Source organism: Pelodiscus sinensis, chromosome 11 (assembly GCF_052426305.1).
Source record: "Pelodiscus sinensis isolate ZL-2025 chromosome 11, ASM5242630v1, whole genome shotgun sequence".
Lineage (NCBI taxonomy): Eukaryota > Metazoa > Chordata > Testudines > Trionychidae > Pelodiscus > Pelodiscus sinensis.
In genome coordinates, this window is record NC_143062.1 from 48857304 (window position 1) to 48872738 (window position 15435).

Below are 15435 nucleotides of genomic sequence, written 5' to 3' on the forward strand. Positions count from 1 at the left end.
TCCCTCCGCCTCGGTGGGCGGGGTCAGTCCCACCCTGATTGGAGGAGAGAGGGGTCGGGGGAACCAATCACACGCGGAGGGCGGTGGGCCACAGGGGCAGTTGGGGGGAGGGGCTAGAAGGCCCCTGTTTCCCGCCTAGAGTGGGTGGGGGGAGGGGACCAGGTAACTGTCTGTGAGGGGAACCCTGCCTCTCCCCTCCTGCAGCTCTGTGAGGGGCACGGAGATCCCAGACCAGGGCCCTCGCCACAGCCCGTCAAGCACAGTAAGTCGCCTGAGCGGGAGGGTCCCCTCCTGGGCGATGTCGACAGGCGCCCCAGCAATATGCAAAAGAGGCCAAGCGTGGAATATCGCCGCGCCTCATTTGCATACCTAATGAGCCGCCATTTTTGCAGAAGAGGCTCTTGCGCCAGAAGGAGCTGTCTACCCTGCCCCTTCTTGCGCCAGAAAACCCCTCTTTGCGCAACGCCGCCACGCTGCTTCGTTCCGGGAATAACGGCGTTGCGCAAGAGGGGTTTTCTGGCGCAAGAAGGGGCAGGGTAGACAGTTCCTTCTGGCTCAAGAGCCTCTTCTGCAAAAATGGCGGCTCATTAGGTATGCAAATGAGGCGCGGCGATATTCCACGCTTAGCCTCATTTGCACATTTCTCATGCAAAAAGCTGCGCGTGTCGACATAGCCCTGGACTGGTAACTGGTTAAAAGTCAGGAAAGGGAGGGTAGGGGTAAATGGTCAGCTCTCAGACTGCAGAAAGGTAAGGAGTGGTGTCCCCCAAGGTCCCTACTAGGACCAGTCCTATTCAACCTACTAATGATTTGGAGAAAAGGGGGTAAACAGTGAAGGGGCAAAAATGTGCAGATGACACTAAACTGCTCAACATACTTCAGACCAAAGCAGACAGTGAAGAGCTTCAAAATTATCTCTCAAAACTAGGTGATCGGGCAACAAAACGGCAAATGAATTTTAACACTGATAAATGCAAAGTAACGCACAATGGAAAACATAATCCCAGCTATACATACGAAATGGTGGAGACTAATGGAGCTATAACCTGTCAAGGGAGTGCTGTTGCTACACTTCAAAGGCGGAGGCACCCGATCAACTAATCGAATAGTCAATGCAAAATGCATCGACTATTCGTTTAGTCAGTTACTCGATATTTAACATCCTTGGGATATGATAGAGGTTGATAAAATCATGACAGGTGTGGAGAAGGTGAATATTTACTTGGTTCCATAACACAAGAACTAGAGGTCACCAAATGAAATTAATAGGTAGCAGGTTTAAAACAAAAGAAGTTTTTCTTCACGCAGTGCACAGTCAGCCAGTGGAACTCCTTGTCAGAGGATGTTGTGAAGACCAGGACTTTAATAGGGTTAAAAAAAACAAACCCCTAGATAAATCCACAAAGGTTAGGTCTATCAGTACTTATTATCTGGGATGGTTAGGAATGGTGTCCCTAGCCTCTGTTTGTCAGAGGCTGGAAATGGGTGACAGGGAAGGGATCATTTGATGATTCTGTGTTCTGTTCACTCCCTCTGGGGCACCTGGCACTGGCCACTGTTAGAAGACAGGATACTGGGCTAGATGGACCTTTGGTCTGACCCACTATGGCTGTTCTTCTGTTCCTATGAACTTGCTTGTTCTGTTCCTGCCACTCCCCGTCAGTCCTTCCCCCTCCATCCTTCACTCTTTCAGCTGGCTCAGGAGGGTTGGGTGCAGGCATGGGTCAAGGCTGGGGGGCTACAGGCTCTGTGGTGGAGGATGTGGGATCTGGAGTGGGGCCAGAAATGGGAGGTTCAGGGTGCAAGAGGGGGCTCCAGGCTGGGGGTGGAGCAGAAAGGTTTGGGGTATGGGAGGGGGTTCTAGCCTAGGGCATGGTGTTGGAGCATGGAGAGGAAATACAGGCTTTGGGGGGTTCAGAGTGCAAGAGAGGGCTTCAGGTTGGGTCATGGGCTTGTGGGGGAAGGGGGTGAGGCCTGCAACCCTAGCCAGGACCTCATTCCCTCACAACCCAACCACCAGTCCCAGCCCTGATTCACCTCCTGTCCTCCAAGGTCTTTTATCCCAGACTGGGGCACCTTCCCGCACCCCAAACCACTCATCCTCAGCCCCTACCCCAGAGCCTGAGCCCTCTCGCATGCTCCAACCCCTGTCCCAGCCCTAATTCCTCTCCCACCCTCAAAACTAGGGATGTGATCGAGTAGTTGACTAGTCAATTAACCAATAATCCTGTGCTTATTGGTTAATTTAGTTGACTACTCACATTCCCCCCCCCCTTGCTGCCTCTGTATCAGAGGCAGCAGCATGGGGGGAGGGCAGGAGAGGCTGTCATGAAGCAGCCGCTGTCCATGGCGGTGCTAGTGCTGGTAACAGACAGCATGGAATTGTAAAGGATAAATGATGTCAAACCAATCTGATAGATTTCTTTGATAGGATAACAAGTCTTGTGGATAGGGGAGAAGCAGTGGACGTGGTACACCTAGATTTTAGTAAAGCATTTGACACCGTCTCGCATGACCTTATCAGTAAACTAGGGAAATACAACCTAGATGGGGTGACTATAATTGGTGCATAATTGGCTGGATAAGCATTCTCAGAGAGTAATTATTAATGGTTCACAGTCATACTGGAAGGGCATAACAAATGGGGCTCTGTAGGGGTCTGTTTTGGGACCGGTTCTTTTCAATGTCTTTATCAACAATTTAGATATTGGCATAGAGTGTATGATTATTAAGTTTGCAGATGATACCAAGCTGAGAGAGGTTGCAAGTGCTTTGGAGATTAGGTCATAATTCAAAATGATTTGGACAAATTGGAGAAATGGTCTGAGTTAAATAGAATGAAGTTTAATGAGGACAAATGCAAAGTACTCCACTTAAGAAGGAACAATCTGTTTCACACTTATGGTATGGGAAGCGACTGTGTATGAAGGAATACTGCAGAAAGGGATATAGGAGTTATAGTGGACCACAAGCTAAATATGAGTCAACAGTGTGACACTGTTGCAAAAAAAGAAAACATGATTCTGGGATGCATTAACAGTAGCGTTGTGAGCAAGACACGAGAAGGCATTCTTCCAGTCTCCTCTGCACTGATTAAGCCTCAGTTCAAGTATAGTGTCCATTTCTGGACACTACACTTCAAGAGTGATGTGGAGAAATTGGAGAAAGTCCAGAGAAAACAACAAAAATGATTAAAGGTCTAGAAATCATGACCTGTAAGGGAAGACTGAAATAACTGGGCTTGGTTAGTCTAGAAAAGAGAAGACTGAGAGGGGAGATGATAGCTGTTTTCAAGTATCTAAAAGGGTGTCACAAAGAGAAGGGAGAAAAATTGTTCTTCTTGGCCTATGATGGTAGGACAAGAAGCAATGGGCTTAAATTGCAGCAAGGGAGATTTAAGTTGGACATTAGGAAAACCTTCCTAACTGTCAGGGTGGTTAAACACTGAAATAAATTGTCCGGCGAGATTATGGAATCTCCATCACTGGAGATATTAAAGAGCAGGTTGGATAGTCATCTATCAGGGATGATCTAGACCAGTGTTTCTCAAACTTTTTAAGACCGAGGAACACCAAACAATAATTTTTTTTATGGGGAACACCAAGGATTTTTGTTGAGAGAAAAAAAAAAGAAGCTTGCCCCTTTTAAGGACAGACATAACCCCACCATCCTCCTAACCACAAGGGATGAGTTTGCCCCCAACCCCCGAACTCTCTCTTCTCTGGTGCTGGTCTCTCCCCTGCAGGTGTCTGCCCTTCTGCTTCACCCCCAGAATCCCCTGGCATCTGCACCTTCCCTTACTCCTGCACCCTCCTGGTACTTCCTCCTTCCCTCACTGCCCCTACCCCTTGCCCTCTTTCTCCCTGATGCCCATCTCCTCACAAACCTCTGCCCCAGTTCCTCTCATGCCCGTCTGTGCCCTCACACGACTTGCTGCATCCCCACCTTCCTCATGCCCACCCCCCTTCAACCCTCCTCCCAGCATCTCCCCTTCCCCTTGCTTCCTCTTGCCCCCCATGCCCTTCCTCTCTCCTCTCCCAGCATCACCTTGTCCCCTCCACCCTCCCACCCGCACTGACACCTCCCTCCCTCCTGCCCTTTTCCTCATTGTCTCCATTAGCCACCCTGTCCCTTGGTGCCTTCCCCTTTCTTCTCCTGCCCTGCCCCCCTCCCCTCAGCACAAGTCCCTTCCTCTCCCACCCTCTTCTCCCTAATTCTCTCTGAGCCCCTCCCCTACCTTTTGCCTTCCAGTTTGTGGGGCTGGAGTCTGTGGTCGGGCCTACGAAGTCCCCACAGCCCTGGCCCCAGACGTTTCCAAGGCAGGACTGCTTGCCAGGCCTGGAGCTGGGCCGCCCACGGTGCTAATGTTAGTGCTGCATTCCAGTCCCCACACCAGCTTTTGCTCCTATTAGGAGGAGCGCTGGGGTGGGGGGGGGGGGGAGAGGAGAAAGTCCCCACTCTCCCAGATCTGGCTTGCAGAGCACAGCAGAGAAAGCAGCTCTGTGCACTTCTGCTCCCCCAGCGGGGTGGGAAGGGGCAGGGGGAGAAAGGGCCATGCACAGAGCACACTGGCAGAGCCCAAATGTACCCCGCTCTGCAGTGCTCCAGCGGGCTCTACATGGTCTCTGCCAGGACACCAGTGGAAGCTCCCAAGAGCGGCTCACTGGCTTCGACCAGTGCCCCTTCTTCTCTGGCAGCGGTGGCAGCCGCCAGTGTATGGAGGAGGAGGTGTGACTGGGCTGGCGGTTGCGCACGGCGGAGGCAGTCCTGCAACTGGAGAGAAGGGCCACGCGATGGTGGGGGCTTGCCGGACAGCAGCGCGTACTGCATGGGAGCTCAGAGTTCTGGATAGTGCATGTCACTGTCAGCGGCCCTGGGTGCCTGTGCAAAGCACCAAGGGAGCCGCTTAGGTGCTGGGTGGAGGCGGGGAGTTGCTGCTGCGCCATGCTAGCGCTGGATGTCTTTAAATCCGTGACTGTCCCGGAAAGAAAGGGATGTATGGTCACCATATCTCTGCAGCACACCTCGGACTGCCTCGCGGCACACCGGTGTGCTGCAGAACACAGTTTAAGAAATGCTGATGTAGACAGTGCTTGGCCCTGCCGTGAGGGCAGGGAACTGGACTGGATGACCTCTGGACATCCCTTCCAGTTCTAGCGTTCTATGATCCCTACTCCAAACCCTTTGATTCCAGCTTGGAGAATCTTCCTGCACCTCAAATCCTCCAGCCCCACTCCAGATTTTACATCTCCAGTCAGAGCCCTACCCCACTCCTTGCACCCAACCCAGTCTGGAAACTCCTCTCATACTCTGAGCCTCTCAGTTTCACCCTCCCCCCAGCCCGGAGCCCCCTTCTGAATTCCAAACCCTGCACTCCCTCCCATACTCTGAGCCCCTGGCCCCCACCCCCAGAACCTGCACCCATCTGTTGGAGCCCGCACCCCTCTCACATCCCATCCCATTGCCACAGCCAAGAGTCCCCTCCTGTACCCTGAACTGTTCATTTCTGGCTCTACTCCAGAACCCTAACCCCCTTCCACAGCCTAACATCATTGAGCTAGCCCTGTGAAAATGAGCAAGTGATAGGGATGTGAGTGACTAATCGACTGGTCGGTTATTATCAGATAGTCGACACACTAGTCGACTAGTTGCTTCCCCCCCGCTATCTCTATCACAAAGAAGCATCAAGGGGGGGGGGCAGAGGAGAGGGTGCTGGGCTCCCTCCAGCTTCAGCTCCATGGAAGGGGGCAGGGGCGCAGCAGTGGCGTTTCAGTCTTTGAAATTCAGAAGAACCCCAGCAGGGGCTCTTGTGCATTTCAAAGACTGAAACACTATGTGGATCATGGGTCTAGCAAGGACCCTTTGGCCTCGGGCTCATTTCAAAGGCAGAGCTCCAGTGGCACTTCCACCTTTGAAATGTAGCAACAGCTGGGTGGGGCTCTTGCTACATTTCAAAGCGAAAGCGCCCTTATCGACTAATCGAATAGTTGATTGAAATTCCATCGACTATTCGATTAGTTGATTAATCTAATTTTAACATCCCTAGTGAGTGACGATGGGGAGAGAGAGGGATGAGAGCTGAAATGAGTTGGAGGAGGGCCTTGGGGATGGGTCAAAGCCTTTTATGCAGGTTATCCCACATTTCTTTTCATGCACATTTTGTTTTATTTCATGGACGTAATAAAAGCAACAAGATCTAATCCATTGACTATTATATTTATACATATTTTCAGCTGCAAGTGATTTCCACAGTTGGTCTGCACAATTGAACCAGCTTGTTTTCTCAGTATCTTCTTTGCATGTTTTCTGAACCCCGTCTTTAAGCTATCTCATCACAAGCCTTTCTTAATGCATACGTTTTTTTTCTTATTTCTGCTTTGGTCTCTGTTTCTTTTCTGTTCTGTTCATTCAAATTCTGTTCTCTTCATTTAAGTAATTAAGTAGTTCTTTAAAGCAGTTGTTAATTTGCCCAACTCTATTACAACATTCTGGAAGAATAGTTAGATCTTAGTTTTATCTCTCTTTTATTCATTGCTGTCACTTGCAGTATGGAATTAGATGAAGACCTTTTTACAACATTTGAGGGAGGAGGAAGGGCCTGATCAGTTCTCATTAAATCAATGGCAAAACTCTCACTAAATTCAGTGAGAGAGCTGGATGAGACCCTACAAAATCTGCATCTTTATCTGCTTACAGCAATACCAGTTCTCTTCTTTAGGTGGCAGGGATCCTTCTTTGCTGTTTTGTTCAATGAATTTCAGAAACAATGCTGACAAAAGAGCTTTGATTTAAAAAAGCGCAGAATGTCTTCTAATAAAATCAGAATAAATATGCCATTTATAGAAAGAATGCAAACAAGAATTTAAATGAATGAATGCTATTTTCTTATGTTATCCAGTGCTTCAGTGTAACAGCAGCAGAAACAAGATGAAAATAGTAATGTCCTAATTATTGCTTTGTAGTTGAAAATATATTTGTTTATAGCAGATGGGAATTTACTTTCACATTTAACATTTTTTTTTTTACTTAAATTGGACTTTTGCTATTAAAATGCTCTTTGTGAATTAAGGGACAATTTATCCAATATCTAAGCTTGTCAAGAATGCAAGCTTTAAACTGTGAGGCTGTTTATTATAATGAGAGAAAAAAAATGTTAGTAAAAAATAGAAGACCCAAATCCGTAAACTATTTTGAATGGGCAGTTCCTTCCACCTGCAAAAAGCATCACTGAAGTCAATGAGGCTCCCACACATAGCTCAAAATGTTCTTTAAGGCCCCAATTCAGCAAATGAAGCACCTAATTTTAAGCATATGAGTGACTACACTTACTTAAAGTTATGCACCTGCTTAAGAACCATACCTAGATATGTAAGATTCTTTTGCCTATGTTGTCTTTCATTTAAGTGTTCAATTATGCTTCATGGAATCACATCGACAAACAATGAAAAGTTTTAAAAGTTGTCACCAGGTTCTATTTTTGCAGAAAGATTGTCTTCTATTCATCTATACATATGTTTTCCCCAAGTGAATTTAGTGTTTATAGGAGGTACCATTTGGACAGTCCTGAAAATTAAACCCTCCATGCAAGGTCAGCAACACTGCTAGCTTCTGCACCCATCAGTATAGCTATGTCTACACTACAGAGTTTTTTCAGAAAAACGTCCGTTTTACTGAAAAAAACTCGCAGAGCGTCCACACCTCAAGCGTGTTTTTGTGCAAAAAAATCGAAAGAACAGAGGGGTTTTTCCGGTATAGGTATTCCTCATTCTATGAGGAAGAATGCCTTTTTGCAAAAGAGCTCTTTTGCAAAAAGCTGTGTGGGGAGAGGGAAGAGGGGTTTTTTTGCACAAAAAGAGGAAAGAGGAAAAAGCACAGGTGCCCTGGTAGCCATTCTGTGCATAGCAATCAGAGCTTACTTTTGAGAGAGCATCCATGCAGTCTGGACGCTCTCTTTCGCAAAAGCACATCACTTTTGCAGTGTGGACACGCTCTTGTGCAAGAAATTTTTGCAGAAGATCTCTTCAAATAAAAGCTTCTTGCGCAAGAAGCCAGAAGTCTAGACATAGCCTATGTCTCAGTTCTTAAAGTTAAGGTGCGGGTTAGGATCGGGGTTCCATTTCAGATTTTGGTAGTTGGGTAGCCCACCTCTTTATGCAATACACAGCGCCAAATTTCAAAATAAGCTGCTATTCTGAAATGTGCCTTAACCCTCGTGGAACGAGGGTTACGGGGACATCGGAATAGTGAGCCTGTTATTTCCAAAATCTATTTTGAAATAAAGGGCTGGTTCAAAATATGCGGAATAGCTATTTCGGGATACCAGAGGTATCCCGAAATAGCACCACAGTCTAGACATGCCCTCAGATGAGATTGCCAACAGGGGTGCAAATTGTGGGAATGGGATTTTTCTGTAGAGGCACCTGGTTTCACACAAGCAAAGCTGACACTATATATGCCAAGTTGAATTGCTATTACTTTACCACAATTTGATACTTACTTTATGTGAATGGATCTGATGAAAATATGAAAGTGTGTCAACTGTGTGTCAAAGTGTGTTCATTTGTTGGATACACTGAACCTCAACCAACTGATTTACCTTTGTGTTATGTGAATACTTGTTTAAATTAAAAAATCCTGGTGTTTGATTAAAGTAATAGATTAATTTTTTAAAATTTGGGTACTTAAAAGTTAGGCATTTATCTATACATTAGTGCCAAGTAACTAAATCAGTATTTACTGCCCAGCGAGCCACCGCTACCTGTAGTGTTTATTGATATGATAGTGTCATTGTAGTTTGCAGGATTGAGTCCTTAGGTACTATGATCCAGTCCCCACTAAAGTGCTTACATATGGAAAAAGGGGTTTAATTTTAGGCATCGAAATGTGAGCACATTGGCCACAGGTTGTCTCTCCACTTAATTTTTTCTCAATGTAAAAATCTTAGGTTGAGAAGGGGACCATTCAGAGAGAAATTGGTTAGGTTTAACACTAGATGGCACTTAAACACAACTAACAAGGGCACAGCTGTTTAAAATAATTGTAATACAAAAATAGTAAAATATTCTGTGGTAGCATGCAGTTAATTATAGTCTCAAAATGATGTTTTGGATTGATATTACTAAACAAACATGTATACAATGTAATTACAAACAAATGAAATAAATAGTATAGGCCCATAATTGCAAGATATGTTTTTGTTATAATAATAGTACACGCCTGTGTCAGTTTATATAGCTAGTATTTTATTTTGTCATTTTTACTAACTTTTAGTGAAATATAGTACAGTTTTATGAGCTTTTATTTATCAGTAACAATTTATATCGTCAGTTTTCAAAAATAATTTTTTTATGCATTTAGATTTCATTAAGAGGTTTGCAAAGGGAAAATCACTATAAAATGTGCTATATAAAAACCCAGTTTAAAATCTGCTTTAAATATTAATAAATATCTTAAGTATCTCTTTCATTGGTAGTTTTTCTTTTTCCTTACTTTTTTGCCCCTTTGGGATTGTTCATTTCTGTTGCTATAGTAGTTTTTAATATCTTATTGGCTGCCAAAAATCTATCTGTCCATATGCATTTCTAAAGAGCTGTCACTTTTAAAATATATCAGGCCTGTCGGACATTGACGGAACCATGGAATCCCATCACACCAGCTTGCAGCCATCATCTTGGATTCTGTCAGTTTTCCCCAACATCTGTTGGAGTGGATGAAGTTCCATAGCAGTTCAACAACCTGCACAAAGGCTTGCCCAAGGTTAGATGTATGATATTGCATTATCTGACCAATAATATGCAGCAGGCTGCTCTAATTTACCATAAGGGCTAGGGATACAAAGAATGCAGGAGTGCTTCAAGTGCAGGAGTGGAGTATGCCTGTAATGAGGAAACAAACACTGAGGCTACGTCTACACTGGCACGTTCTCATGCAAAAACTCTTTTGCAGAAGAGTTCTTCTGCAAAAACTCTTCCAGAAGAGAGCATCTACACTGGCATGTGCTTTTGCGCAAGAGATGTGCTTTTGCGCAAGAGCATCCATGCTGGTGTAGACGCTCTCTTGCGCAAGAAAGCTCCGATGGCCATTTTAACCATAGGGCTTTCTTGCGCAAGAAATTCATGTTGCCTGTCTACACTGGCCTCTTCTGGAAGAGCTCTTGCACAACAGGGCTTATTCCTGAGCGGGAGCGTCAGAGTTCTTGCGCAAGAAGCCCTGATTTTATACATTAGAATGTCAGTTTACTTGCGCAAGAACACGCAGCCAGTGTAGACAGGCAGCAAGTTTTTGTGCAAGAACGGCCGCTTTTGCACAAGACTGCGCCAGTGTAGACACAGCTTGAAGGTGCAAGAACTGACTCCTTACATCTGCCCCTTGCTTTTCACCTAACCTGGCACTTAATCTGCATGTTGAGATGGTTCACATCACATTACATTCAAGGTTAAGAATCCTTGGCATTTATTTTCAAGGAGAGATTATATTAATAAAGAAAAATTCAGGCTGAACATTAGGAAGATCTTTGACTGTGAAATTTTTTATGCTGTGTAATAGTCTCCCAAGAGTGTTGGTGCAAGTGGCTGTGAAATATAAACTAGATTGGACAATGCATGAGACATTCTGCTGTAAGGCCCATTGTCTGTTGTCAAGGGGATGTAATATGTAGCCTAGCAGTATTTTCTATCTTTTATTTCTCTGAAGTAGCTACCTCTGTTTTGAGGACTCCAACCAACCCTTGAGTAATAACATTAGGCGTTGCCTTTAAAAGAAAACTAAAAATCTATAGGCCTCAGTTGAATTTAACAGATGTACAGGTAGTAAAATGTTTTACAAGTAATTATGGAAAGTATTTACAGTAATTAGCTTGGATTTAATCACTTCTCAGCATGTTAGGATTGCAAATTACAGATTTATTTCAAACAACTCCTGTTGCCTGTTTCCCCTAACCTGATCATAGGAAACATAATACAAACAAATACTTGGAGATTCTCCATTTTCTGTTCATATTTTGAAGCATGTGGGATGGTGGTGATATTTAGCATGCCTCTTGGAAACAATGCTCATCTTACCAGCTTGGGCTGCTAAATACTGCTTACTTTATATGCCTGCAGGTCGTTAGTTTCATTGCACCCTGCAAGAGTGGCCACGTGAATGAGATAAGTAGCAGAGACCCATTAATTATAATTGCCCACAAACTTTACTGATGCATTGGTCTTTTTTTGTATTAGAACCCCAATGTGCTCATATACACTTTAAATTGCTATATTAAGGGTATATTTTAATATGCATGATGGGTAAGGTACTACTCTATTCATATAGAATAGGATTATACCTGACACGAGTAAGAGTATCATTGAATCATTATGGAATTATGACACACTTACAGAAATAGAAAGTACTTGATATTTTTTTAAAATATGCAAATATGGCTGTTCTGCTGTCCAATGTTAATAGCTTGACTTTTATTGTAAGTGGATCTGGAAAAAACAACATTTTCACACTTTGTTGCAATCCAGTTCTAAGCAGAATTCCCCAACTATTCCAGTCCCCACGTCTAGTTCTTATCTTTAGTCCTGACCAGGAATGCTCTTATTTTAGTTTGCCAGTTTAGTTTTTGAATGTTTTCAGTAGGAATTTCTTCAATCACTGAGAGAAATTACAGAAACAACAGAGTTTCTTATATTGTAATAACACATTTATGGATAATGAGTAAATGAACATGCAAAAACCAACCAACCAAACAAAACAAAACAAAAAAACCCCCAAAACAGTCAGCCTCCAATAAGTCTTTTAATTAGGTTGGTCTTATGGGAGTTTAGTTTTTCATTTTTTACCAAAAATGCCACTTTTTAAAGAGAGGTAAGTCAATCTTCTTAGAAAAGTTTAATACATGACTTTTCCCCTTACCAAACTTAGTTTTTTGTTGAATTATTTGAGTTCTCATTAAAGCTTCACAGAAATGTGCCTTCTATTGTATTTTCTCTAATAGATTTCTCAGACTTATGCCAATAATAAATTTGTCAGTTTAGCTTCATTGAATTCTAGACTCCTAGATTCTGCCACAGCAGATTATGAATCTAAGCATTTCTAAGCCCTTTCAAGTAGTTTTACCCCTTCTTTAAACACACTTTATGTACTCAGCAATTCAGTAGAAATAACTTGTCTTTCTGAGATAGTCTAATGGTTTGAGCAGGGGAGTTAGAAAACCTGGGTTCCATTCTTACCTTTGTTGCTGGCTGCTTAGCCTGGGCCAAATCATTTATGCCAGCATTTTAAAAAGTGTCTTTTAGTTGGAGATGCCCATCTTGAGACACTTAGATCCAGAGCCTTTTCTTGATTGAGACAAAGAGCAAAAACCAAGCCCACAGCATCTCATTTCTAGTATGTCCCAGTATTAGTTCAAAGGGAATTAGACACCTAATTCTCTTCATGAATTGCCCCCTGTATTTGTCCTCGTCTCTTCCTTTTAAGTCTGCCTGTAGACTGTAAGCTCTGCAGGAGAAAGACTATAGCTTAATCATTTGTCCATCAATATGCCCATTTATAGGACTAAATAAGTAACATAGAGTGATAGAATACAGCAAAAATGCACATTGTAGGACGGAGAATTGTCATGTTGTATTGTAGGTAGGAGCAGGGGCAAAGCAAGACAAGTGTGGCTTTAGTGTTTTATTAAAGCTAATCTGCACAACTTCCAAGTGTATTTAATCCTACAGATAATGCTTTCAGTGCTGCTCCTTTAGCTTTAAAAACACTTGAAAAGCCCAGTGCGGTCTAACCAGACATTTTGACAGAGAGGACTCCCTGAACCCCTCTGCTTGCTATGATAATTATTCTCCTGGTTGTCTGTTATCCTACAATATGCTTCTTTTTTATTCATTCATTCATCGTAGGCTTGATTTTTCAGCCTTATTCTCTTTGGGCATTTCTACACTGCAGCAAACTAACTTACATTATTTCAAAATAAGGAGAGCATCTATACAGCAAAACTGTTATTTGGAAATAATTTTGAAATAACGGGCTTCTTATTCCAAAATCTGTAACCCTCATTTCACAAGGAATAATGCCTATTTTAAATCATTATTTCAAAATAGGGTGTGTGTAGACAGTACAGCTGTGGTCATTTTGAAATAAGGGGCCTCCAAGGATTCTCACAGCTGCCCTGGTGGCCACGCTGTCCACACTCATCAGAACTCTATAGTTCCCCTTCCCCTGCAGCCCTTAAAGGTGCAGCCATAGGGGAAACAGTTTGTGACATGACACGAGCCCTGCTAGCACCATGCCACACAGTAACACCCTGCTCTGCCATTCCTGCTGCCATGGCAGACACCAGTGCTCCATCTGAGCCTCCTACAGCTGCCAGCACAGCTGCAGCCAGCTCCCAAACCCCTGCCGGGGGGTGAAAGAGGAGGGCCCCATCCTGGCCTGGATCTCACTGAGGTCTGGAGAGGAGGCCAACGTCCAGGATCACCGCACCAGATGCAGGAATGTGGACATTTATGGATGGATGGCCGATGGCCCGGCCCAGAAGAGCCACATGCGCACTGAAGAACAGATGCACATGAAAGTCAAGGAGCTGAGGCAGGCCTACACAAAGGCCAGGGAGTGGACCTCCCGCTCAGGGTTGGTACCCGACTCTTGCCCATATTTCGAGCAGCTCCACTGCATCCTGGGGGGGGGGGGGGTTTCAGTCCCTTCTCCACCCCTTGTTGTGGACTCTGGGCTGGAGATGTCTGTCATCAGCCTCTCGGAGGGCAGGACTGTGGACAAGGAGGAGGAGGCCAGCACTGACAATACGCCTGCCAGCGAGGAGGTCAGTCTGTCCCTGGAGCTGGTACCCCGCTCCCAGGATGTCACCCAGGGCTCAGACGAGGCCAGGGAAGGCCGATCAGGTGAGTTCCATTACTTTCTGTAGACAAATGCCAGGGGAGGCGGAGGTTGGCGAGGGGCTGTGCGCTCCTCACGTGGCCTTTTCGACCTGGGGATCACATAGCAGCCTGTGCACGTGGAACACACAGCTGCAATGAGGCTGCCACAAAGGAACCTTGTGCTCCTGCTCACAGAGTTTCTGGAGAGGCCTGCCTTGCTCCCACTCCTCTGATGTAATGCCTTCCCACCACTAAGGCGGATGGGGTCATGGACACACACAGCATTGCCAGACACAGTGCAAGTTCATGCTGGCACTCCTGGGGCAGCATCTGCTCCCGGGCAAGCATGGCAAGGCGGAGAATGAGCTTGCTGGGAGGAAGGAAGAGGAAGGAATCCCAGTAACACCCTCCCCAGCAAGCGGCATCTGCCGCTCACACACATCTTCCCCAACACATTCCCCCCCTCCTCTCCCCATGGGATGTTGCCACTGCCAGACCCGGCGTGAGTGTGGCACAGAGGGAAGCCAGGTTGGCCCGTCACTCTCCTCCCACCTGCAGGCTCCTAACCTGGCTGGCACCTTCCCTTGTCTGCTTGTCCCGGGACGTGGAAGTAGTAAGGGTCCCCCAGGACATCTGTGCCTCTGCAGGAAAATGCCCACTGTCTAGGTAACATATGGCCTTGCTCGAAGCGCATCACCTCCGTCTGTACCGAAACCTTTCGGTGTCAGCTCACAAAACTAGGTAACTGGGCAAAAATATGGCAAATGAAATTTGATGTTAGTAAATGTAAAGTAATGCACATTGGAAAAAATAATCCCAACTACACACATAATATGATGGGGACTAATTTAGCTACAACTACTCAAGAGAGAGATCTTGGAGTCATTGTGGATAGTTCTCTGAAAACAACCACTCAATGTGCAGCAGCAGTCAGAAAAGCAAACAGAATGTTAGGAATAATTAAAAAAGGGATAGAAAATAAGATAGAGAACATCTTATTGCCTCTATATAAAACTATGGTATGCCCACATCTTGAATACTGCGTACAGATGTGGGTGCCTCATCTCAAAATATATATTGGCATTGGAAAAGGTTCAGAGAAGGCAACAAAAATGATTAGGGGTCAGGAATGGGTCCCATATGAAGAGAGATTAAAAAGACATGGACTTTTCATCTTAGAAAAGAGGAGATTAAGGGGATATGATAGAGATCTATAAAATCATGACGGGTGTGGAAAAAGTGAGCAAGGAAAAGTTATTTATTTGTTCCCATAACATAAGAACTAATGGTCACCAAATGAAATTAATAAGTAACAGGTTTAAAACAAACAAAAGCACATAGCACATAGCACACGGCCTGTGGAACTCCTTGCCAGAGGAGGTTGTGAAGACCAGGTCTTTAACAGGGTTCAAGAAAGAGCTAGATAAATTCATTGAGGTTGAGTCCATCAATGGCTATTAGCCAGGAAAGGTAGGAATGGTGTCCCTAGCCTCTGTTTGTCAGAGGTGACCGGGGGGGAGAGCGGGGAGAGTGTAGACATATGCCAGTGGTTCCCAAACTTTTTGGCATCATTCCC

General features: G+C 44.9%; 1 long non-coding RNA gene across 1 annotated transcript in view; it reads left to right on the plus strand.

The window, feature by feature from the left end:
* The first annotated feature begins 117 nt into the window (after positions 1-117).
* Positions 118-15435, plus strand: part of LOC112546378 (uncharacterized) — a 49667-nt gene continuing 34349 nt past the window's right edge. Inside the window, exons 1-2 of the long non-coding RNA XR_003090063.3 lie at positions 118-262; positions 9613-9756. This is a non-coding gene — a long non-coding RNA (uncharacterized LOC112546378). The remainder of the gene's footprint in view (positions 263-9612; positions 9757-15435) is intronic.